The sequence below is a fragment of the Coturnix japonica genome, chromosome 6 (genome assembly GCF_054131305.1).
Source record: "Coturnix japonica strain WE chromosome 6, WE-NBRP24, whole genome shotgun sequence".
Lineage (NCBI taxonomy): Eukaryota > Metazoa > Chordata > Aves > Galliformes > Phasianidae > Coturnix > Coturnix japonica.
The window spans coordinates 39,586,238-39,611,329 of record NC_140668.1 but is presented as its reverse complement, the minus strand read 5'-3'; the positions used below and the strand labels follow the sequence as shown (position 1 = coordinate 39,611,329).

Here is a 25,092-nt window from a genome sequence, read left to right as displayed (position 1 = left end):
CCCAGAGGGGAACCAAGAAGGGCATTCCAAGAACAGATAGTCAATTAAGCATTATCTGCAACTGTTGCACTTACATCTTCAAACAGGAAAGCACAAAACTTTCCCTTCAAACAAAACAGCAGCTTACTGGTGTAGGTGCTGGCTGACAAGTCTCATGCACCACCAAACACATGTTCTAACAAACCAGATGATCGGTCCTGGAACTGTAAATACTGGAGGGTGTTGGCACTGCATCTTTGAAGAAAGTTACAAAATATACACATAGCACATACATTCTACTGCACAGTTTATATAAGCTAGAAAGTCACGGCATTTGATGAAGTCAGTTTTTATACAATGACATGGAAATGTATACAAGGAAAAATATTCCCCAAAATAATGCAAAGCTAGATATGGTTAAGCAAAAAGCAAACCCCAGTATGTCTAAAAACTATTGAAGACCACTGACCATTTAAACCTCAGTGATCCACTCTATATGATGGAGGTGATACAAGACAGCCTCAGTCACACCAAGCTTCCTCAACTTACAAATGCACTGAAGTAACAAAATAACATTCATTCAAAAGATACTTTGTGTAAAAATGATTGTTAAGTGATTAATAAAAACATCTGTGTCCTTCAGACTTTACACATTGTGCTTGTTTTCCATATCTGTGATTTTTAAGTGCCTGGGGAGACCAAGAGCACGCTGGATAAGAATTCCCTACCAGTGGCAAATGCTTTATGTTCATTAAACTGAAATACAATTAGCAGAGCCCAGCTGCACGTCGGTGAGCTCTGGCTTCCACAAAGCTGAGAACAGCAGAGACTCGGACAGGACTCCCAGCAACACATCCCCATCCCCACGGGCTGCAAAGCCAAGCACAGCACCCACAGCTGGCGATGGTGGAGTAAGAGCCCACAAGAACCAATGCTGGCAGCCTGTGCAGGTAACATTAAGATGGGTTTTTTTTTCTGTCAGAAGAATTACGACCTTCCCTCGGTTCTCAAAGGAACTAAACATTTTGCTGGGTGAACTGAGCTCTCCCCGATCATTAACCATGTCTGCATTTCCAACTCCATCACCACTACTTTCTTCAGCATTCCCTGCAATACCCCTGGGAAGGGATTATCACAGATGTTACCAATCTTCTACTTTTTATCATCAACGAGATTGCCTTTGCACGAGTCAAAAATAGCTGGGCTCTCAAAAAAGATTTTAAGCGAAATTTGAATTGATATCATTCTCTTAACATTTTTCTACTTCTGCATTTCACTGCTAAACTTGTATTTGAAATTCTATATCTTTGAGGTAATTAACCTGAATTGGTTTGTTAGATACTATATTTACACCTTGAAATATTACTTACCAGTTACTCAAGATTCAAAATGCTCCCTCTCTCCTGCCAGGCTCTGCAGACCCTTCTTACACAGTGCTGTAAGGGCTGGGGAACGCCAGCAGCTCCCACGGCCCTGAGCCTCAGCCAGCGCCGCCCGGTGAGGAGCTCAGCACATGGGCACCTCTACAGCAACACAGCAGCTCTGAAAGCAGCTCGAGACCACTTGGCTTTATTGTTTCTTAGAGCGTGGTTAGATCGTTAGCATTTGTAATCTGAGATGGTAAACCAAATATGAGTTTTATCTCTGACAAACATCTTTTCTAATTAATTTGTTGTGAATGTGGGAAAGATTACCAAGAGCCAAACTTTGCTCTGTATTTTTCAGAAAGGCCTTCGTTAAAAGTAATACAACACAGAACTCTTCACCAGCACTTATTTTGTCTATCTGACAACCCATAGAAAAGAAAATAAAGCTCACAGGTAAACAACGCTCATGTCTTCCTGCTGGTAACATACCCTGAGTCCCCTCTCGCTCGGACCTGCTGGTTGTCACCTCTCCTCCTTTCATTCTATTCAGCAAGTCCTGTGATGCTGTAAAAGACCATCCCCATCAGCCAAAAAGTTGAACTAATTCCTGATTCCCTCTGCTAGGTTTGTGCCCTTCCTTCCTGTGTTGGATTTGGGATGGGCCTTTTGGCTGTGAAAGGAGAACACGTTTTTACTCAAGGCACTGAAATTAGAGAATATGTGGATTTAGCACCAAATAACTCACATCTGGAAACCTGAAGCCAGGACTTCAGGAACTTTCACCTTATATCTGACCTGACTACACACATCACAATTACCAAAGTACACACACTTGGTATTTCCCAAAGCTACAACTGTTATTTAAAAACCGATCAGAAGAAAGGATTTAAGAGGAAATCAACTAAACCCACCAAGGTAACATACTGAACATGCAAAAAGGCAATTCAACAATACGAAAGGTGACAACTTAGGCAAAAGGGTGTCTTAGTTTATCAGCAACATTCAGCCAGCTTCCAGCCCCCACGCGCAGCCCTGTGCCCCCAGCACTGTGCCTGCACTTTGCCCCCTGCTCCTTTGGGTGAGGGCCGCTCAGCCCCAGAGCTCACAGGTTGGCTGAGGACACAGATAGCAGAGATGCTGAAAGGTCTCTTTCTACATGCAGGGGGAAGCGGGGGCCGTACGAGCAGACATTGTGGTCCCAGGATGGCACCAACCCGTGGCCGCCCCCCCCAGCCTCCATTTGCCGGCAGCTGGCCCTGAGCTGACGCAAAATGGAGGCGAGCGGAGCAAGGAAGAGGAAGGAAGGGAGGAAGAACGGCGCCGTGATTGGGAGGGCAGCAGAAAGAGAGAGATTGAGCGAGACAGGGAGAATGTCAGAGCTCAAGTCTGGCATTTGCCTATTTAAATTCAATCATGCAGCCCTCGCGGAGCTGGAAATGGATGGCCTGTGTTATGAATTTCTGATCAGACGGCTGATAGGTTATGAGCGGGGACGTAATCCCATTGAGGAAGCCTTTTTTCCCAAGCAAGGGCAAGCAATAACTGCCCTTCAGAGATGGCTCTTTGCTTTGCCCTTTTTATAATTTTTCCTTTTCTTAAAAAAATAAAAATCCAAATAAGCATTTCTATGATGATAAATGTGTAATAATGATTCATTCTGCCTGCATCTAAAATGGGATATGCCTTAGCAAATCAGACATGCGCTCAAAATAAACTGCCATATTTCTTCTTTTTTAAACCTAATTAGAATTCTCTCCTTCGCTAAGCTCATTTTGTACCAACACTAGTGATCTAAAAAGAAAGTGAAAGGAATGAACACAGGTGTTGCAGCTGGTATTTTTAACACCCTGTAGGGTTTTCAACGTTTTATAGTTTACCTTTTTTAACATGATGCGTTTACATAAAAGGATTAAAAAAAAAAAAAATGCCTTCAAATGGCAAGAACTCTCAGCGTATAGTAAGATGAGCCAGAAATCATTGCACAAGCCAACGTTTTTCTATGTCTGCCCCTATGACGTCCTTCAACGTTGCTTTGTGTTAAGGTGAATGAATCGAACCAGCTGAGGGCACAGATTTACAGCAGCCACGTTCCCCAGTGAAAGGAGGATGTGCAGTGTGCTCAGCATCACACAGCAACACCCAGCAGAGCTGTGCTGAGCCCCAGCACTGCTGGGCTCTAAGTCCAGCAGGCATGGAGAGATCTTTCATCCTTCAGGTGTGTGAGTAGGAGGGAAAATAACTTCTATGGGACCAGGACGGCTGAGCAGCATCACAGAATCGGTGCTGAGCAGAAAGCTGCTCTTGGAACTGAATCTTTAACACTCTGGAAACAGCAAAGACAATCAGTGAAATAGTCTGCATGTCTCCTGATACAAAAGTTATGCTGCAGTTCAGTAATGCTGTGGTGTCCCACACTCAGCCCAAGGAGAGCAAAGAACCGTAGAACCATTCAGGCTGGAGAGAACCTCTGAGACTCCCAAGCCCAACGCCACCCCACGCCCACCATGCCCACTGACCATGTCCCCAGGTGCCACATCTCCACATCCCTCCAGGCATGATGACTCCAGCACGCCCTGCACAGCCTGTGCCACTGCCTGACTGCTCTTTGGAGATGTGTGTTCCTAATATCCAACCTGAACCTCCCCTGGTGCTACACAAAGCCATCAGCTCTTGGGGCAAAGCCCTCCTGACCGCATAAGCCATGAAACTGCAGAACTACAACTCACAACCTCTGAATTCCAGTCCGTTTCATTCACATTTTTCCCTGCTAATGCACCTGCACACCGACCAGCACCCGATGCGAGCACAGAGCGCACACGGTCACCCACTGCCCCAGTGGTGGCTGCAGGACATCAGAAATTACAGCGTGCAGAAACAAAAAAAGATATGAAGTGATTTTCCACCCAGCTGATGACAGCAGAACTGCAAACACTTTTTGAAGCCCTGCATGCACAACACGAGGCTCTGACAGAATCCCACACCACAAGCACATGGTCTGTTTGTCGTGAGGAATGCAAAAGCTGAGAAAGCCATGCTTGGCCTGTCTCGTGTGCTCCAAACAGTTAATTTTGCTCAGTATCCTCACACTGAAATGGGCAAGAAACCTCACAGCTGATAATTATGAAATAACATGGCCACAGGGGAGTTCCCTCCCCATTACCATTGGTTAGGGACCGTCCTATGTCCCGGAGCAGTAGGATTTTGCTTATTTAATTGAAATTATATATATTAGCATGGATGTTCTTGTTAGCCATAAAATAAAATATCTAATATTTTCAATCTTGTTGCATCAACATCTTGTGGCAATGAATTTTGAGGTCTAATAGCATATTATGTGAAAACACCATTGTTTAAATGTACGTGCTCTCAGTGTCACTGCCTGGATTCCAGTGTTAGAGAAAGAAAAAGAACATAGGAGGCAACAAATACCTGCCCATTGGCCTTCTCTCTCTCTCTTTATTTTGTGTTCAGATTGTTGGGTTTTTTTTAATGCATTACCTGGGGCTGAGAGGCATTATGCAGCACATCACCAAATTTCTTTCCATCTAACTGCTCAGAAGGACTCTGCTCCAGCAGCAGACCTCCAAGCAAAGCGCCGGTGGTCTCCTTTAGGGGACAGGACAGATCAGTTCCCAGTGACCAAGTAAAGTTCCAGAAGGATGTCTGTTTGATTACCCACGTTCTAATCAAACACAGCTGAGCTGCTGATTACAACCGCTGCCACTTGTATGTGAGGTATCTGCTTTCCATATTTATTTGGTAAATCAAAAATAGAGGTTAGCAGAAGAAGTAAACCTGCAATAATGAAGCGTCTTCTTGTAAAAAGCTTTTAGTGTTTTTGTTAACTTACCATTAAATTTAAGCTCATTTTTGCTAACTTTCACTTCTGCAGTTAATAACATTTATATAGCAATCCTATAATTACCTTAACAAAAAAGGTGAATTTCCCCCATTTCTCACACTATTACCAATATTACCACATTAATGGTAAATTAGCCAGTAAAACTGCAAATTGGGTCAACTCATCTTCCACTGATAGGGCACAAATTTGTAAATTAGGCATCTTTGAAGTTTTCTGTGCAGCTGGAGGAGCAATTGCCCAACGAACTAAGGGAGGGAAGGAGCACACGCTGGCGAGCACCCCTTGTGGCTGCAGGGCCGGGACGCAGCACCAGGAGCCCAACATCCCAGTGGGCACCTGAGCAAAGGGAGAGGGGCAGGAATCGGGGTGAAGGAGACCCCAACAACAGCTCCATCCATCAAACACACATCTTTGGAACTTTCGATTTATGCAGCAGGAAGGAGACATAAAAAATGTTCCATTTAAGAAGTGTAAAGACTTCCTGAGCTAGTGGAGCACAACAGAAAGACTCAGTGATAAAGGACATCACAGCCCTTTATAAACTGAACCGGTGGTTTCCCAAATTTAATATGCATGAACAGTGCATGTGAGTCCTCTTAAATCCAAGTACCAAACCCTGCCTGTTTAATAAATCTCGCCAGTACTCCACTATTAGACAGGGGATTAAAACTAATCTATCAATCCCAAAACCAAGCACAGAGTGGATTAAAATGCAAAACACATGAGAGTATGAAGATGCTTAATGCTAAATAACAAACATTTCAATCACAGAAATCATTTTTATCTTCTTGTTTATGCTAAGTAGATACTATTAGGCTTAATATCTGTATTAACACAAGTGGGGGAAGAAACAGTTTTAAGGAGACCTAAATACTTGAACGCGCCTGTATTGCTTGCAGCAGACGCTCTCTTGTTGAAAGAGTGCACCGCGGCATTTAAAATAATTGTTTACTCTGCGAGGCCAGCTCAATGGTGCTTGACCTGCTTCTATTTTTTTAACCCAAAGCAATGCATCCATAGGGTCTTAAGAAAGACAGAACTCAAACCTGTTATTTGCATCATAATATCTCAATATCGCATTACCACCACTGCCGGTGATGTCACAGATGTGACTCTGCCATCCTGATGTTCAGTTCAGCTTCTCGATGGACTGTGGGCTTGGGTGCTTTGTATGTTCTTGTTTTTTTTTTTTAAAGGAGTAAATGAAAAAGAGCTCGTCCAACCAAGGCACAAATACGAGAAGCAAAGATGAAGGAAGCCAAGCACAGTTCCACCCCTCTATCTGGAACAGAGGAACGACCCAACGTAGTTCACCCAGTGCTTCACACCTCACCCAATAATTCATCGTCATCACTCCAAGTTCACAACCACAGGCTGAGCCCCCATTTCCTACAACTCCTCTGTGCCAAAAACAGCCAAATGCCTGCCTGCCCAAATCCACCCATAGCCAGGAACATCCCAAACCTGCAGAACCAGACTTTCATCCTCCATATCTGAGGAAAACTACCCCTGAACCAATGAGCAATCACAAGATTTGATATGAAATAATGACCATCAGGGATTTGTTTGAGGTCACCATCGCACGCCTCTCACTCATAGGCATATCAGGTTGTGAACTGCTGTCTGCAGATGTGGAAGCAGTGCATTAACCCGGTGGTATTATCGCCTGCAGAATGTATAATGAGGGGAGGCGAGGCCGGATAATGTCGGGCGAGCTCAAGCTATCTATAGCTGGAGAGGGAAATTTGGTGACAGGAGAGAAATCAAGAGAAGCCACCCAACCCCCACCTCCATACATTGCGTGGTGCTGCTGGTGATTTGTCTGTGTGTTGCAGCAAGGGGTGATGGTGCCACTCAGACAAAAGAAAGGCTGCATGGTTCATGTTTATCTTTGCATTGAGAGGTAAAATATGTCTTTTTCTGAAGTGTCACCACTCAGTGGTCCCCAAAATCCTTTTGCAACAGCACCATGTCCAAGGGATGCAGGAGCTGACTGCAGGGGCACAGTGGGCACAGCACCTACACACACCCCACACCTTCACACTGCCCCACACCAGCAGCGCTCCCCAAAGCAAAGAATGGTTTGGTTCTGCTCTTTAAAGGCATTTTCATTTTCCCCACTTAATGTAACGCTCAACACTAAAGCTGCCAAGAGTGAGGTGAGAAGTCAGCATCGTTACAAATAAACAGCTCACGGTTGTTAGCAAAGGCTGTACAAAATGAGTTAATGACATTATCAGCAGTAATTGTGGAAGCGCTCATCAAAACACCATTTGGAGAGAGGAAATACCTTTGGCCATGGTAACACAGCTGGGAAAAGAGCTGCTGGGTGGGCGGGCAGCAGAGGGGCCTGGGGCAGAAGAGAAGCAAAACAATGCAGTCACCTCCAAGCACAGAACGCACTGGAACCTATCAAACAGCCCTGCATTAAGGCGGGTTACCTAAAGTGCCATTCCGCTCCCCCCAGCCAGTTCCCAGCAGCAAACTGGGCAGGAGCTGTTTTCCCCAGGAAAGCACCTTGCAGCAGGCAAGCTGTCAAATGCAGCCAAAGGGACTGCTGCAGCTGTGCCCATATGCATCCAGGCGCAGCACGGAGCCACTCACTCACCGGGTGGCAGCACTCACACTCACACCTGCAGTGTGCCCACGTGTGTGTGTCTGCAGCTGTCACCTGTGCATTTCCTGCTGCACGAGGCCACGCAGAGATCCCACAGCACCTGAAGCTGCTTCTTGCAGAACCAGCTGCACAACCCCCATGTTTTGGGAGCAGCACATCGCACCCAAAAACACGGCACAGCATCCGCTGACCCTGCACAGCGCAGCCCCGGGGATGGCCCTGTCTGTCCCTGCACTGCAGCCCCAGAACAAAGGGGCACGTGGGACCCCGCTGTGCTGCCAGAGGAGCGGTGCAAGTGTGGCAAAGGTTTATGAGATTAATTCTTATCTCTCCGGGCAGTGGGTCAAGTCAGAACCGTCATTCAACCAACTCTATGGATAATCTCCCTTTATTACTTCCAATCAAACTAAGTGTCTGCAATCTGCAGTATGGTTACTAATTTATTGAAAGAAATTACTTGTAGGGCTTGATTATACAATAGACGAAAGAGAAAATAGTCTGGGGGAGCAGCCACAGAGTTTCTCTGCCTGCAGAGCGGAGCGCTTTGCACCGGGCTGCGCTCTGTGAGCCACTCACAGACAGGAGCAGACATTATGCCCGTCCACTTCCTAATTAAAATAAGAGAAAGAAAGAAATGCCATTAAGGCTACATTCGGTATTGAATCTAAAAATTCGCCACTTGCAAATATTTAACAAATGCTTTTTGTGAAAAATCAGATTTCCAGCCTATTCCTGTTAATGGAATTCTGCGGCAGCCCCTGGACAAAACAACGTAAAGCTGCCGGGATTGCGGAAATCATTCTCCTCCAGTGATGGATAATATAGCATGAGGTTTTGCTGGGTTTGATTAATTTCAGAATATTGCAGAGAAGCTGCATAATCCCTCAGATAGCACAGAAAAGAAGGAAGACATGATGAAGGAGGATAAAAGCGCGTCGTAATGAAGCGCAGGCTGTTTCATATATTACAGAGAAGCTCAAAACTAATGTTATTTTGGTGAGCAGCGGCCACAATAAGGGCCAGCACTGGGATGCACTTTGCTTATGCGATTACATGATCTGAGCAGTTTGGGTCTGAAAGCAGAGCAGCCTGCTCACCACCTCCCAGCTGTGAGCAGAGACAGAGCAGAAATAGAAAATGCACGTTTCCTTTTTTTCTGTTCACAACGGCCATTCTTTATACAAGTACTGAATATGGAAAAGGCTCTGACAAATTTACAGTGCTGTAAATGGATGAGGAATGGATGAGGATGACAAACGATTCTATGCGGGAGGCAGAGGATTCCCTTATTAAAGCATCAAATCTTCCCCTAAATATCACATGGACACCTTCGCCTCAGTCGCTCCGCTCACACCAAAAACTGCCCGAACCAACAAAGTCCAATTTTGCTCGTGGATAAAAAGCTGAACATTTGTCTTCTGTCATACAGTTAATTCCCACTGCGGAACTTGGCTTTGTTGTTCTGTTTGTTTGTTTAAATACCGTGCTTTAAACCCATTTGAAATACTCATTTATTAAAAAATAAGAAAATAAATAAATAAAACAAAGCTGAAACGCGACAACAAAACCCAGAACCGCCTCCGGCCCCGCAGCGCAGCGCGGCCCCGCAGCCCCCACTAGCGGCCGCCGGCACACGAGGCAGCGCGGCGCCCCGCAGGTTCGTTGCGTGCGCTCCTCTCGCTCGAGCCCCTTCTCCCGCACCTGAGCGCCCCGCAGACCGCACGGGAACGCACACACGGCCCGTGTCCCACCAGGCAGGAGCCGACCCCATGCGGAGCCCGGACGGCACCAGGGGCAAAGAAGGTGACGAAGCGTCAGACCCCAGCGGACCGACCCAGGAGAAACTGAGAGTAAAGCCCCGAATTGAACAAACAACAGCACGACAAAGTGCGGCCCATAATCCCCGCAATGCAGCGCGGGCACCGAGGAGGTGGCAGGTCCGACACCGCCGTGTGCTCTGCCGGCTGGCAGCAACCGAACCCCTCTGCTTCAGCCCATGATGGAAAACGAGAGTAGAAATTATTTTAATGCCAGAAAAAGGAAGTTGGAAGTAGTTATTAGTGGGTTTTTCAGAAAGTTTTACCGCTCGGTGTCATGTCTGTAGATGAGTCATTTTGGTTTCAAAATGTTTCATCCACGGAAGTACGAACACATGCACCAACCATTACAGGAACATCACAAACGGCCATGGGGACTTTCTTCTGTTCAAATAAAGCAGGAGAGCCTCAAAGCTGCAGAGAACAAGGCCAGGCCTCGTTCCTTTCACTGCGTCCTCACAGCCCACCTTGGGGAGTTTCATAGGCACAGACAAAATTAGAAAGGTGCCTACATTAAAGTGTGTTCTTTACATTGCGAGGATGTGCACAGACGAACAGAACAGCGTGGTGAGGGGGAACAGCCCAACAGCCGTTCTTGGGGCTCTGCCCATTCCCTGCTGCCACCACCTGTCCAGGTTTGGGGGGCGCTTCCTCAAGCAAACTGCAAGCTCTTCATTTCAACATCTCTCTGTAATATCAATTCTTCACCTTCCAAAATGCACAGACCAAAAAACAGAGAGAGGGAGAAAGCTGGCCATGTCCCTGCTGCAGTGCATGAAGGAAACAAAGACAAGGTCCCCAAAGAGATCAGCACAACTTTTAGGAACTACAGACACAACCGAGAACACAACTGGCTTCCCTCGTCACCACCTTTAATGGTGACAGTGCACATCTGCAGCCACTGGAACTGAGAGCAGGGCAAGGATGAAAGGCACCGTGTTCTCCTATGGCTTCAGCTCACCAGCAGGGCAGTGCTCACCCAATGGGCTCCTTCCCGGGACACAGGGGTCTTTGGCTTTTGGAAATGGATTGGAGAGACAGGCATGTCCTTAGCTGCAACTGGAGCATCTAAGGATCCCTCCTGATCTGTGCTACTAGAAAAAAAACAAACACCTAGGCCTAAGGAAATTTTGTTACTGAGAATATCTCAATTCCTCACTTTACTCATGTGAGCAGCTCCTTTGAAGTCAACATGATGACTCGTATGTGTAACTGTTTGCGGGATCAGACACTTAGTTTATCATTTCTCAGCTTTGCTTCAGCACTGAAGGATGATGAAAGTCTTTGGGTGGCACCAATTGGAGCCCACAAGGCCAACGGAAGGAACTGACTTTGCTGGAGGGGGGCACCAAGGAGGACAAAACCACCCCAGCCATTGAGCAAAGAGAATCTTCTGGGAGCAACACGGGGAGCTGGGACCACATCAAGGAAAATTACCAAGGGGGGATGTTAAAGAGAGAGTGAGGCCGAAGCTCCATGGTTAGAACATAAGTCCTGTAAGTTATACACATTGTCTACATTATACATTATATAGGTGGCCCAAGACAATTCCTCTTCACTCAGTGCAGCCCAGGCAAGCCAAAAAGTTGGACACCCATGATGTGTAGTATGACCAACCGATTTCAAACATAATAATGCATAATTAGAGGTGATTCAGAGCAAACCATCAAGAACGATTAGGGGTATGGAAAATCTCTCATGTGACAAGAGACTGAAAGACTTCTTTAAAAAACCTTAAATAGGCAATAAGTAAGAGGAGGCATAATAACAGCATAGAAGATAAAGAATAACCTACAGGGGGTAGATCTGCTCCTGGGCTATCTCATAGCACGAGTACCTGGGTATCCTCCATGAAATTAAAGGTGATGCATACGAGACCAAGAAAGGGAAATTTCTTTCCACAATTTCAAATTAAATTTGGGAACTCCCCGACTCCGAACACGTCGAGCAGAGGAACATGTAAGGAAACAGAGCAGGCATTCATGCTAATATGAAAATCATTGAGAATTACAGCAGTCAGTTGGGGGGTGTGGGGGGGGTTGTTTGTTTGTTGTTGGTTTGGTTGGTTTCCTTTTAAACAAATATTACCACCCCCGAGTCCTAGTTTAATTCACTTTCTGGTCATGGGGATTCCATTGGAAGAAGCAGTCCATGGCTGATGTGTGATCTATGTTCCTTTTCTGCCACAGTCACACAGGTTGAGGCCTGGGCTGTGGGCCATGCACGGCTCTGCAGACCCAATGGATTTGGCACCCATTTCTCCCCACAGCCCCTGAGCTTCTTATCCCCTTTTCCTGCTTCACCTCCAGCCGCCGGGTGCCGGCACGGCAACACGCACTGCAGACAGCGCTCGGAATCCCAGGAAATGGGATCCACATGAGAAAACATCCCCCTAGCTGCCTTTTTATTAAAGCTTGTCAGAAAGCATTTTCTCCCTTTACTTGTATGGAAAATAAAGCCCTGTCCACTTAGAATTGTTTTGCTCGGCTTAATCAAAAATGCAAAAAGAAAATCCGCTTTCAAAAATTAGTCATTGCTTTTCATGTTTTCGTGTTAAAGGTCAAAGATTTTCCATCAAGACAGATTTTTAGGCAAAAAACTCCATTTTCTCATAACACCATTTGTAGCCTGGAACAAACTACAAGCAAAGCCCTTTTTCCAGCCATTTCTTGCTCCTCAGCTAAATTCGCTCCCAGGGCTTCCATCGCTCACAGCACAGGACACACAACCCTTCCCCACGGCCCTGAGGCTGATCCCGCTGCACTTTGGCAGGGTTAGTTCCAGCATCGCTGCCACCAACACACACAGTGCCCACCCCTCGGTCAGCAGAGCGGGAGGTGGTGCTTTGCCAGTGCCACGCAATAGTGGGGATATGGAAGTTTGAGAAGAACCTGTGCATGGCACTAAGCCTTACTTCCACCCTCCCAGGAAGTATGTAACTTGCCTGCACCTCACTAAGGGAGATCAATGTATTTTCAACTTATCACAGACGCATATTGCTTCCCAATACCCATCCAAACACATTATATGCTCCATATACTTGCTGTACATCCGCACAGACCACGTGCCGCCAGCAGAACCCCAACACTGCGCCACGCATGGCACACACGGCACGTACAACACCGCAGCACAACACACCACACGCAGCACCTGGCTCTCATTCCCACAAGAGCTGGGTGAGCCGGGGCATTGCCCGCAGGCTGCTGCCATTTGTTTGGTTTTGCTTTTGATGGGAGTGCTGTCAGCCCACGAAATGAACCCCAACCGAAATAAATACGCAAGGAGAGCTAGATGAGACATAAGCCTGACTTCCATCAGTTACTTAATGGTCTGCCATTATATTTTTGCATGGAAGTCAATAGAATTCCATGCAGTATGTGTTTTTCCGGTGGATGCAATATTTCCCCCCAAAAAAGAGCTATAAATAAGTTATTAGTTGGGTAAAGCTGCATTTGTTCTTAAAGGAGAAGAGGATCAAAGTGAGGCGGAGAGAGAGAGGAGGCAATAGATGTGACTGGATTAGGCTGCAAACACCTTTAACTCTCCTTTTATTACTGCACCTGTTAGATTCATTTTTAATGATTTTTAACCTCATAATTTTGTATTTTAAGTCTTTATTAAATCACATCCACCTCCCCTGGGTAATGCATTTTGATATCTGTTTGTATATTCACTTTGGCACCTGGATGGCTGTGGTAAAAAAATCCTTCCATAGTGCATTTAACAAGGCAGAGTCTGGAAAGAAAAAAGGCTCTCTGCGATTCAGATGGAAATCCCTGGGGTTTCCACTCAGTGCCGGGCAGCACCCGCTCCAGGAGAGCCCCAGGCACACAAGGCTGTGAGCACCAGAGCCCTGTGCTGTGCAGCCCCATCTAACACAGGACAATGCAGAACAGCCAGGGCAGCCCTGACCCCAAACCGGATCCAGGGCAGCACCCTGCCTGGTTCATGGAATTACCAAGGTTGGAAAAGACCTCTCCAGTCACCAAGAGGTGACCATCAGGAATTTGGAGATGTGGCACTGAGGGACATGGTCAGCAGACATGGCGGGGGTGGGTTGGGATTGGACCGTGTGACCTCAGAGGTCTTTTCCAACCTGAACGATTCCAGGACTTCTCGTGCCAAGGTGTGCAGATGGGTCAGCATGCAGGCCAGCCCCAGCACACCAAGAGTTGGCTGGGAGCAACAGAAGGGGCCAGGACTGCAGAAGGCTGGAGAAGCCCCAAGCAGCGAGTGGAAGGGAGCAATTTTAGTGCTGTTTTTCAGGCATATGGCAGTTTTCTTGTCTGCTAATAAAGGTGCTGCACTGCCCGTGGAGGTGGCTGGGGACACGCAATGGCAGCAGCAGCAGCATGGGACAGCAGTTCCTGGTGCCACATTTCATCTGTTTTATCTTTTAGAAGAAGTGGTGAGGGATGAGCTGAGGTCTCCTCGTCCCTCCCAGTCCCACTGTGTGCTGAGGGGGCTCAGCCCTCACCCAGCAGAGCTCCATGAGCACACAGAGCCCACCTGCAGGGCCGGGGAGCCCTGGGCTGCAGCTCCACGCTCAGCCCTGGGTCTGCTCTGAGAACACAGGGAAGTAATTCCCCTCGAGCCCTACAGCTTTTCTATAGGCGACGCATCCAAAAAGGTTTCTAAATGTAAGAAAACAAGTATATAATTACATAATTAAGCAGATGCACTGCAATTTTTCTTTTATGTTACCCTTTATATTTTTAAAAGGCAACAGGACAGAGCTGTGCTAAAAAGCAATAAAGCACGGGTAATTTAATACCAAATTACATCCATATTGAAAAGTTTACATGAAGTTGAGAGCAGACAGAGGTCAGGTTTTCAGCAGGACTGCCTTTAATTGCGGCCATCAGTTTTAGCAATCCAGATCTCCGGATCAAAGAAAAATATAATGCGTTTCCTCGACGCTGAATAGTGAAAGCAGACAGTAAGCATGGCACTATCTCGCACCAAAAGGTCATAAAAAAGATTATCAGAGGGGGAATATGTCTTGTATTCAGCACACATGCACCACACTGTATATTTTTAATAGTTACATTTTTCTAGCAGGTTTTTTTAGCAAGCGGGGACGTAAATTACAAATTTTACTACTAGTTCTCCGACACGGAGGGTTTTTCCTGCCCTCCAATAAACGAACCATCTTTGTCTGTATCTTTTTAATTTTTTCTGTTGCTCTCAATCATAGCTCAGCCCGGCAAAACAATCCCTCCTTCCTCAGGGAGGAGATGGGAGCTGAGACACTGCCTTCCTTCCAAGGGGGGAGGAAAAAAAAACAAGGAAGAAAAAAAAATCAAATGAGGAGTAAATTATCGGCAAATCAGATAGAAACAAGTTTCCTGGATCTGCAGATCCATTGTACAAATGAAGCAATTTCATCTCCGCTGGCTCTGGGGGGTGGGATTTAAGTGGCCAAGGGGGACCGGCGCGGGACTCGAGCAGACGGAGCATCACAACATTTGCATGCATAGACCACTCCAATCTGCACCAGGAGACTACTTGTGAGAATCCATCTTTTTTCACTTAACAAGATACAAAATATAAAACACATTTGCCTCTTATTAAGCCTTTCTCATAAGTGGTTCCAGGTCCACCATTTTTACAGAGGGGGAGAGGGGAGCTGGGTGCTCCCCTGGGAGTTTCACTGGAGTGACTGAGATGAGGTGCAGGCTGGGAGCCTTTATTGCTTTTTTTTTTTTTTTTTTCCCTCTCTTCTAAAAGCACAGAAGGAAAAAGGAAAACCATTGGAGATCATTAGCATGTACTTCGTGCCTGGGCTTCCCTCCCCAGCCCCCATCCTGCCGCTCTGCTCGGCGCTGTCAGAACTGCCCTCCGGACCTTCCTGACCCCAGCAGAACCTGGGCCCGCCGTTCTGTTTCACATGCACAGAGTTCTGCTCTTGTGTTTATTAGCTCGTGGGCCCACGAGCACGCAGTGCGCTGACGTTTCTTTCTGCTGTAGTAGCGGTTTCTGTTTGGCTTTAAAAATGTTTTTAAAACAAATCCTAATCTGCTAAAGAAAAAAATAAAAGGGTTCGTAGCAGCTTCCATTGAATTCGCAGTTCTGTAACACAGTCAGTAGCATTTTCATTGTTTCTATGCTTGTTAAATATTAGACACAATATTAAAATACTGAAGGGAGAAAAGGAGGCTCAGCCGGGATTTACGGCACAGAGGGGAGGGGAGCCAAAGGTGCGCACTGCGACCAACAGTGGGAGACTGATCATAAAGAGGGAAGAACCGAGCTGCTCCTCCACCTGGAGATGAGCCGTTAACGAGAGCTCTTCAGAAATAAACCCAAACCATTTCCACCGCGGAGGAGAGGTGTGTCCTCCCTCCCAGCCTGCCCGGAGGAAACTGGGGCACAGGTGCTGCCTGGGAGTCCAGGCAGAGAAACCAGTATGTGCTACTGTGCCAGAGCAGCACCGAAAGCAAGAGGCACAATACTGTTATCCTTCTCGATACCAGCCAGAGGGATGGGAAACAGCATGTTTTGGAGAGAGAGAAAGCAAGTATGAAAGCAACCATCATCTCTGCAACATTTGGCACCAAAGGCTTTCAGGTATTGCCAACACATCTTTCACAAATCAGATAGTAGCACCAGCAGGCTTTCTGGGGAAACAGACCCACAGTGCTACCTGGCCAATACACCAGGCTCCAGCAGCACAGACCCTGCTATTCTCTGCATTAGAGGGGGAGAAGATTTGGGGTACACAAGGACATCACCTCCCACCCACCAAATACAGCACCCTCACCACCCACAAGCACACCTCATCTCTTGTGCTGTCCACCAGCAGCAGCTTCCTTCCAGCAGCCATCCTCAGCTCTAGGTGGGAGGGAAGCAGAGCTCTGCCCTGCAGCTCAACTGCCCTGCCAGGCACCCAACACAGCTGTGGGAGACCAGGGCTGATAGCCAGCATAGCTCCAACAGCAACAGGAGCACCCAGGTGCTGATCCCCCATAGCCACACCAGCTCACAAGAGTTAAGAAAGATGAAGGCAACTTCTAATCCAGGTGAAACTCTCACACAAAGTGACAGTGATGGCATTACTGCGAACTCTTACTCAAGTCCTCAGCTGCATTGCTATTTTGTGCAGAAGTACACTCTTTTTGTCTATTAAGCTTCCTCTATTCAGTATCTTAGTATCATTAAATTGTTCAGCATGACTTCAAAACTGGGATTTGCTCCAAACGTTCTGAGAAAACAGGCTAAAACAGATGAAGATACCAACTGAGGGATATCAGCACAAACCTTCCTTCTGACCCTTCATGTTCCCTTCTGTCACCTACAGAGGCTTCAGAACCCACTCCCATGGCTTGTTATGTGCAGGCATTTACATGATGCTCAGGAGGGTTTGGGGCAAGAGTAGGGACAGAATAACCTGGGCAGGATACAGGGAGTTTAATCCCTTTGTGCCTCAGTCACCTAATCCATAAAACAGGGTAATAATACCCACTAATCTCAGAGGGCTTTAATTGATTATTTGTTAAGATCATCAAGAACCTTAGCAGGAAGACTTTAAAGACCTGTGATGTCTACTAATTGTTTTATCGTTATAATTGCTGACGTATTATCTGACTTCTTCCCTTCTCCTTTCTGCCTCATACACCAGGGATGTTCCAAGGCACGCTTTCTGCCTTCCTCCATCACCCAGCGCCAACACCACGAGGCCACATCCAGGCTGAAGTCTGGGGGTGGTGCAAGGAATACGCATAGTTTTAGCAGTAGATCCATCAGGGTTGTGTCCTTCTGTTTAACTCATTATAGAGAAACAACAATGAAAACAATATGGCACAGTCCTCTGCTGCAGCTTATAACAGCAAGCAAGGAAGTGCTGTATTAAAATGAATACAGCAAAGGGGAGACGATAACGTTGCTAACAGAAGGATTCTATCTGTAGCTTTTCATCATCAGATCTCAGAGCTCTGCAGCAGAGAGCGAGCCTTTCTGCATTCACTTTAACATACAGGTAAAGGCAACGGTGCAAAGTCAAGTGGCGGAGATTCAAGCAAGTCCCCAGATCAACTTTAATGAGGCATTTCTATAAAAAGGTACGGCTGTTTATCATCGTTAACACAATAACAATTCCATGTTTATTAATATAATACATATAATCATATTCAAAACACATGTTTGTCTACATATGGATTCATAGATGTTTTTAAATCACTTGATCCAAACTTTGCTGCAACCGCTCTCTAATAATACTCATCCTTCGAGCTCTACAGCTTGTCGAAGCCCTGAGCAGGGGCGTTTCCTGCCCAGCCTGAGATGAAGAATTTACCAGCTCCTTTGGTAACCCCTCAGTGGGAACAGCTACCATGAAAATATGTGTGCTGTGTTCCTCACATGAATGTGGGGATAGGAAGCTGAGCTGCACCATGCAGACACACACATCCCTACACAGGGAAGAGTTTCACATGAACTTCTGCAAAAAGAAAATTAAAAGACTTTCTCTACAGAGCTTTTGGGCAGCACTTTGTGTGTGACATTTTAGCGCCTTTAGACCCTGAGAACAAATGACTGCAGTTTGTCACTGGAGCTCACCTAGAGCAGGACAGTGCTTTAGAGTGAAGGCGTTTGCATGGTTATGGCAGCACCTGGTCACTCCTCCAAGCTTTGCTTGTCCAGTATCAGAGGGAAGGTGTTTCATGGCTGGTGCCTTAGGAAGAGGAGTGACCTAAATGACTTCATTCAGTCTTCTCACCTCGGAGATCCAAAGTCCCCCGTGCGATGGCCAACATGAGCACAACGGCCACACGATGTCTGCAGGCCGTTCGTGCCGTGCGCATGGCATTCACACCACGCACACACGGGCGGGCGGTGGAAGATCTCATTTTCTTATGGCCTCAGGACACCGAGCTAGAATTGGTCTAGCAGGAAGGGGAAAGTTATTGAGCCACAAGCTTTCTCTCAGATGGTTTTCTCTTCAGAAGTTTACTTTACCTCCCAAATTAAATTTTTTAGTAATATTCAATACTTTTTTTTTCTGAAAAACCTTAAGCTGAGGCAGTGTGTCCGCAGTTATTTATTACCTGCCTTGTGGTCAGAACAAATATGATTTTGTTATTCCAAGTTGTCAATAGAAAAAGCACATATGGTTTTGGTTGACAAAATTATGATAAAATTCACTGTATCCTAAAAAATGATTGAAAAGTTTGCAGATGGTTTCTGGGCATAGTAAGGAGGGAGAGGATTGAGTTTCAACAAAAGACGTGCCAAATTTTTTTCTCTTCTTACTGTTCACCCTGTTTCCACATCCCAGATTTCTTCTTATTGGATAGTAGGGTACAGCAGGTATTCATTCCAGAAGTCATATGTTTCTCCTTAGCTTTTGGCATTCCATCACACTTTGTCATGTTCACATTATGTTTTACCCAGGTTCATTCACAGATAAACATGAAATGACATCATAAGCCTCGAGTCACAAACAGCAAAACACAATTAACGACAATCTAAGGAGCGACAAAACTGCACTCAAAAATGTTCATGTTTGAGGAATGCTGGTTTTAGGCATATGCTGAAGGCTTAAATTCAATCTAAACTTTGTCTTTTTTTTGTCCTTAAAAACCAGCTTCTTCTGTTCTTCCACTTCCCAGAGGACAAAAAGGCAGAGAGGGCCAGGCACTGCCCGCCCAGGTGAGACATTAGGTTATTTCTTTGATAACACTCATCAGCTCTGCTCAGACAGTAAAGGCAATCCCTTCTGTGGACTCCCAGTAGCTGCTCACAGCATTTGTATGCATCTGTAGAACAAAAGACCCACGTAAACTGTGCTGTTTGTGTTTCATCTCCAAAACATCGTACGGAATCACCTGTCATTTGGTAACGTGCGTTTTTTGTCTTCATCTTTCTGGAGAAAACATTCACTTAGCTTTTTGCTCACATCTGAGCCCTGCAGTGACCATCTGCGGGCTGCAACAGCGCTTTGGGCATTTATGGGAATGGGGGGGATTTTGATTTCACCACTCTACAGCAGGAGCCGGTAACTAAAACAGCTCCTGTGTGTGAGGTTACAACTCACCTCACACTCTCCATTAATTTGGGAACAGACTTCCACCTGTCGTGGCCGTTTCTCTCTCCCTGACACTTATGGCAGTTGATGATCTGCTACATCACCACTTCCACAAGTTGCTTGTGCCGCTGTGCACACGTGTGCCTGGAGGTCCATACCTGTACCGTGGTCTGGAGAAGGGAACCACTGCTGCTGTACAATGATGGATAGCACGAGCTGCTCAGCACTCATCTTACCTGGCAGCACATCCCCACCTCAGCTGAGCCCAATGGTGCCCATCTGCTGCTGCCCTGCTGCCTGGGGACCTCTGTGCAGTGGCAGCAGCCCCGAGAGCTCTGACCATTCTGGAGTAAAGAACATCTGGAAGGTGTCATCTGAGTGTTAGTAGCGCTCCCTGCCATGAGCTATGCCCAAACATGATGATAACTTTTCCAACATGGAATTCATTTTTTGTAACAGGATACATGTGGAAGTTCATGTTTCAGCGGTGGACAGAAGTGGCTCTTTTCTTCTTCAAAAAGATTTGTGACCTCTTCTCCAGGCTACTGTAACATGATTTATTTAGGTCCCCTTTCACCGGCCACGGCATTACCAGATAGTGCTCTGGCTTTCAGCTGCGAGTAAATGAGAGCTGTGCTCCATCCACAACCAGCTCTGATAGCTGCCAGGCCCGGCTGCAGGGCTCCAGGGCAGCAGGGTGCATGCACTGCTGCCCACTGGGCAACGCTCCACATTTGCAGGGAGAGGGCTCTTTGTACCAAAGTGCACAGAAGAACTGCCAGAAAACAGGACAGCTGATGGACAGCTGGAAACAAGAAGTGAAAGAACAGGGGGCCTGGGGAGTAGAGGAGCAGGAATGAAGCAGGAATGTAGCAAATGAGAATAAAGCTGCACCAAATCCTGTAAAAAAGTTTTTGGTTTACTTTGAGAGGGAGAGGTGAGAATACACTTTGCTCCCATGCTGCTCCCATCATCTTTGCCCCCAGGAAGCCACCACAAGGCCCAGCGCAGGAGACCAAAGCAGGCTCACCCAGCTACCCTGCTCCAGCTGAAGGACCCCAGGGTACACACAGTGAGGCACCTTCTGTGCACAGCTGTTGATTGCACAAAAGAAGTTTCCAAGACCTTTGCTATGCAAATCCCTGAAGTGATCACAAAGCAGCACACTCCACATTTCCATGCTTATTTCCAACACAGAACGTGACCTATGTGGATTTTATCTAAATCTATTTTCTTATTGAAGCACTTATTAAAATAATCAGTTTAACTATCACAGCGGTTCCAGACACATGCAGCAGCTGGAAGATGTTCAGCAAGAACTCCAGAAAAGTCCTCATGCAACACCATGTATTGGACACATCTCCAACACCGCGCAGGCAGAGAAGCTCGGTGACATTCTGAGCCCTTCACCTTCCCAAGGGCAGAGAGCTGTTCTTCCCTGCTGCCACCCAGACCTGGATCAGTGCCCTACATCAGCACAGTTCCTCGGTGTGATGCTGAAGCCAAGGGCCCGCAGTTCAGAAGGAAGAATTCTACCCAATAAACCTTTCTGACATGCAATAAAATAACACATTTATTTACTTGCTTGAACCCACCAATGTGCTGTTCATTTCAGTGATTGATAGAATTGGGTTATAATAAGCATACTTTATTATTGAAAAATTTAATTTAAGGTTTAAACATAAAACAAATGGTATTTTGAAATCTATTTTAATGAAGACTATCAAAACCATTCCATTGCCATAAGGGAAAAATTCTGTCTCCATATCTGTTATGTATATATGCATGAAATCTTCAGCCTACAACTCTGAGTCGCCTGTCCTTCTATCAATCCATCATTCTGAAAATAGAATACAGAAAGCCTTATTTTTTCACTTAATTTTCATTAGATTCTTGAGGGAATTAAAATAACACAATAATGGGCAAATTCTGCCACTACAAATCCAAATGACAGCAATGAATCTACTTTTGGGCGGGATTTGGCCAAAACTCCAGCTAGGACTGCCAAATACAGAGCAGATACCAATAAAGGAGTACTTAGAGTTCAAGTATGTCAGGCAGGTAAATAATATACTGTAAGTTCATACAGGAAAAGGAGTGCCTTCAACCCGTGGCACAGAGTATCAGGCTGCCGGCAGCACCCAGCACATGATGCCATCCTCCTGCCAACATCCCCAAAGAAGCTCTCCTTGTAGAGGAGACCCAGGACCACTGGTGGGCCTCAAGGAGCTCCAAGAGCAAAAAATCCTGTACTCAGAGGGTGGTGAGGCTCTGGCACAGGATGCCCAGAGAAGTGTCGGTGCCAGGCTGGATGCAGCCCCGGGCAGCCTGATCTCACGATTGGCACCTGCCTATGACAGGGGGGTTGGAGCTGGATGATCTTTAAGGCAGCTTCCAATCTCTTCCATTCTGTGATTCTGCGTTACAATGTACAGCCCAGCACTCACCACCACGTTCTGGTACACGATTAAGGAGCAGCTCTCCTTCAGGAGCGGATCCAGCTGAACCACTACTCTACATACCAGGCATTAACCCGTTGCTGAGGGCCAGGTGCATTTGGGCAGTCCCCAGTACACACTGGGAAAGAATATTCAATGAACATCCTGGAGGATGCACATCACACGATGCAGCTTCCCCCGGCACCTCGCAGTGAGCTCCCTGCAGGCAGGGCCAACATCGTTTCCCCATCTCTAAAAGGTGACACAACAAGACACAGCCCTGCACTGCTCTCCTGCAGTTGACCCCAGCACGAGTGAAGCCTCCCTGCCCTGCACTGCCAGGGCTGCCTGCTCTCCTCAGCCCCCTTCTAGTTCTCTGATTTTGGTGACCGGCGGCACCTTTTTTAGCCTGAATTCATTAAAAAAATAATGTGGGTCTGCCTGCTCACTGTAATTCCGTGTGCCAGCCAGGCGGTAGCCATGTGCTGAAGTTCAGGGGGTGGGAACAACAGAATTGCAGCAGGGATGCCGGGAATGCTCTCACTCACGTTTTCCTTAAGTTTTTTACATCACCTCAAACCACAGCAGAGCATTAAAAGCGGAAGGTGTCGGATCCCTGCCCGATAATTTTTAAACGACTGTAATTGGAAGTGCTCAGCGCCCGGCTACACCAACAGAGCCACTGCTCGGCCGCTCAGACCTGCAGCACATTGTGCCTTTTTGAGGAAAGGAAATTTATCTTTTGAAACGACTTATTCTTCCCCTGGATGTTCCTTTGATGCGGGTCTATTGTTTCAGTGTAAAGAAAATGTATTCCTTTAACAGGTTTATGCCTTCAATGGAATTTGTGTAAGTAGGTTCCACTGCACAAACACAAAAAGCCCTAATACATGCAGGCTGGGTCTACATCACGCAGTCAGATGTCAAGTTTGATGGCTGATGGTACTTACACAGATTTACACAACAAAAAGTACATTAAAAGGACGTTAAGATTGTGAGTCAAAGTCACAAAAGCATGGAAATTCACATTTCAGGATTTAAACATCCAATATTGACACGGAGTGCTGAATATTAAAACGGTGTCCCATTAGAGTTAAGGTACTGAAGGATTTTTAATCTAGACTATTAATTTCCTGAAATTTGTTGTTCTCCCTGCCTCTTACGGCTCTCACGTTTTTAATTAAGTTTTTGTTGTGTGTATGTCCTTGTCTTGTAATTTCAGAGTTGCTCCTTCTGCATCGAGTATAATTACATAATATATGCAGCATGTGTGATAGCTTAATTAGAAATGTTAACCACTATATGTATTGAAATCATAAAAAGCTTCATGAAACTTTAAGAGTAAATGTTTCTACATATTTACTGAGGCTTACAAATGGTTGTTTCCAGTATTATTCTCTAATAAAAACAATTACACCCAACATCAGCTCAACTCGGAGTCAAATTATGAATAATAACGATAATTAGTACTTACAGAATGCTTATCACCACGGTGTTACCGTTCCCAGATGGAACAGACAGATTTGGGGTTAGGTAACGTGCCCAAGGGCTCGCTTCTAGGCAGCGTAAAGGGGGGGAAAGCCACGCTCAGAACGGCGCGCTCCAAGCAGGCTCAGGCAGCAATATTAAACTGCTCGCTTTGATCGTTTGACCCCCCTCCCCCATGTGTCTGACATTATTCTTACAAAACCCTGCAAGGATCCAAACCTTTCAGGCGCTGAATTGCTCTTAGGAGATGGTGGGCACTAAAATAAATGGGAATGGAAGGTGCTTAGGAACACGCGCGGCCGGAACCATGTCAGGTTAAAAATAATACAGTAAATTGTGTTTTGAACATTTTTTTGTAATGTGGAAAAAAAAAAAAAAAAAAAAAAAAGATTCCCAAGTTTCCAGCTCGATGCCAGCCCTCACCCCGCCGCCATTCCGCTCAGCAATTTTATAAGCCCTTGGAGCAGAAGCGTGCAGCAGAACAGCAGCGTGCTGTAACCGCAACCAGCAGCCTCGCAGCCCTGCAATGGCAGCAGAAACATGCAAGGGAAACCAGTGGATAAAAACCCCAACGTGATGACTGCTTGCTGTGCTCAGAGGGGCTGGGATAGCTCACGAGGAGAGGAGCACCCAGAGAATGGCGCAGCGCAGTGAGATAAAGCAGGAACCGCCGCCTGGAGTACAATTTACGTTTGCTAATTCCATTTCTATCTCACAGAAGGAGGCTCCATCTTACACAGCGGCGCAGCCATTTTGAGCTCTCCGGGAGCGAACGAGGCAGCACAGAGCACCTTCCTACAGTAAGCCAAGATGCTGGTTCAGATACTCAGTACTGGCCAGTAGGTAATTATGGCCAACATCAATTAAAGGAGGCATTTTCTTAATATCTCACAACTCTGCAATGCCTGCACCAAAGGCATCGCTGCCCTCCAAGAGTGCCCCAGTGCCAACATGTTGGTGTGCGAGCACTATGAGCAGCTCTGTGGGGAGCTTCTGTGGGGCACCTCATAGCCGTGAGTTGACATCCCCCACACCTCTCTGGTCATTTCTCAAACACTGTCTTTGTAGAGGAGAGGGGATGTTGATTAATACTTAAAAATAAGTTTTCTAAGGTGTGTTACATAGAATCACCGAATCATTCAGGTTGGAAAAGATGCCCACATTCCCCAAGTCCAACCCCAACCCATCCCACTGTTCCCACTGACCACATCCCTCAGTGCCACACCTCAGCGCCCTTGAACATCCCCACAGACAGTGACTCCACCACATCCAAGTGCAGCCTGTGCCAACACCTCACAAGACTTTCTGAGAAGAAAGCGTTCCTGATTTCCGAGGGCACTTTATTCCCTCCAGGTGTCCCTCCCTGTCTTATTTATGGTCTCACTTTCCTCCTCTGCATGAGAAATCCTAGCTTTTAGCCAGCTATAAGAGACTGGTAAGAAGCATTTGTAAAGAGGAAAAAAAAACAGTGATGCTTTTTTCTGACCAACCTTTTCCCCT

The 25,092-nt window shown here is 46.4% G+C and overlaps 1 protein-coding gene across 8 annotated transcripts in view; it reads right to left on the bottom strand.

Moving 5' to 3' along the window:
• Positions 1–25,092, bottom strand: part of LOC146760598 (uncharacterized) — a 343,150-nt gene that overhangs the window by 263,201 nt on the left and 54,857 nt on the right. Inside the window, exon 3 of one of the 8 annotated variants that reach the window (XM_085551281.1) lies at positions 19,260–19,397. The exons of the other annotated variants lie outside the window; for them this stretch is intronic. The gene's annotated coding sequence lies outside the window, so the exon portion shown is untranslated. Of the gene's footprint in view, positions 1–19,259; positions 19,398–25,092 lie in introns of those variants that run through there. 8 annotated transcript variants of the gene reach the window in all.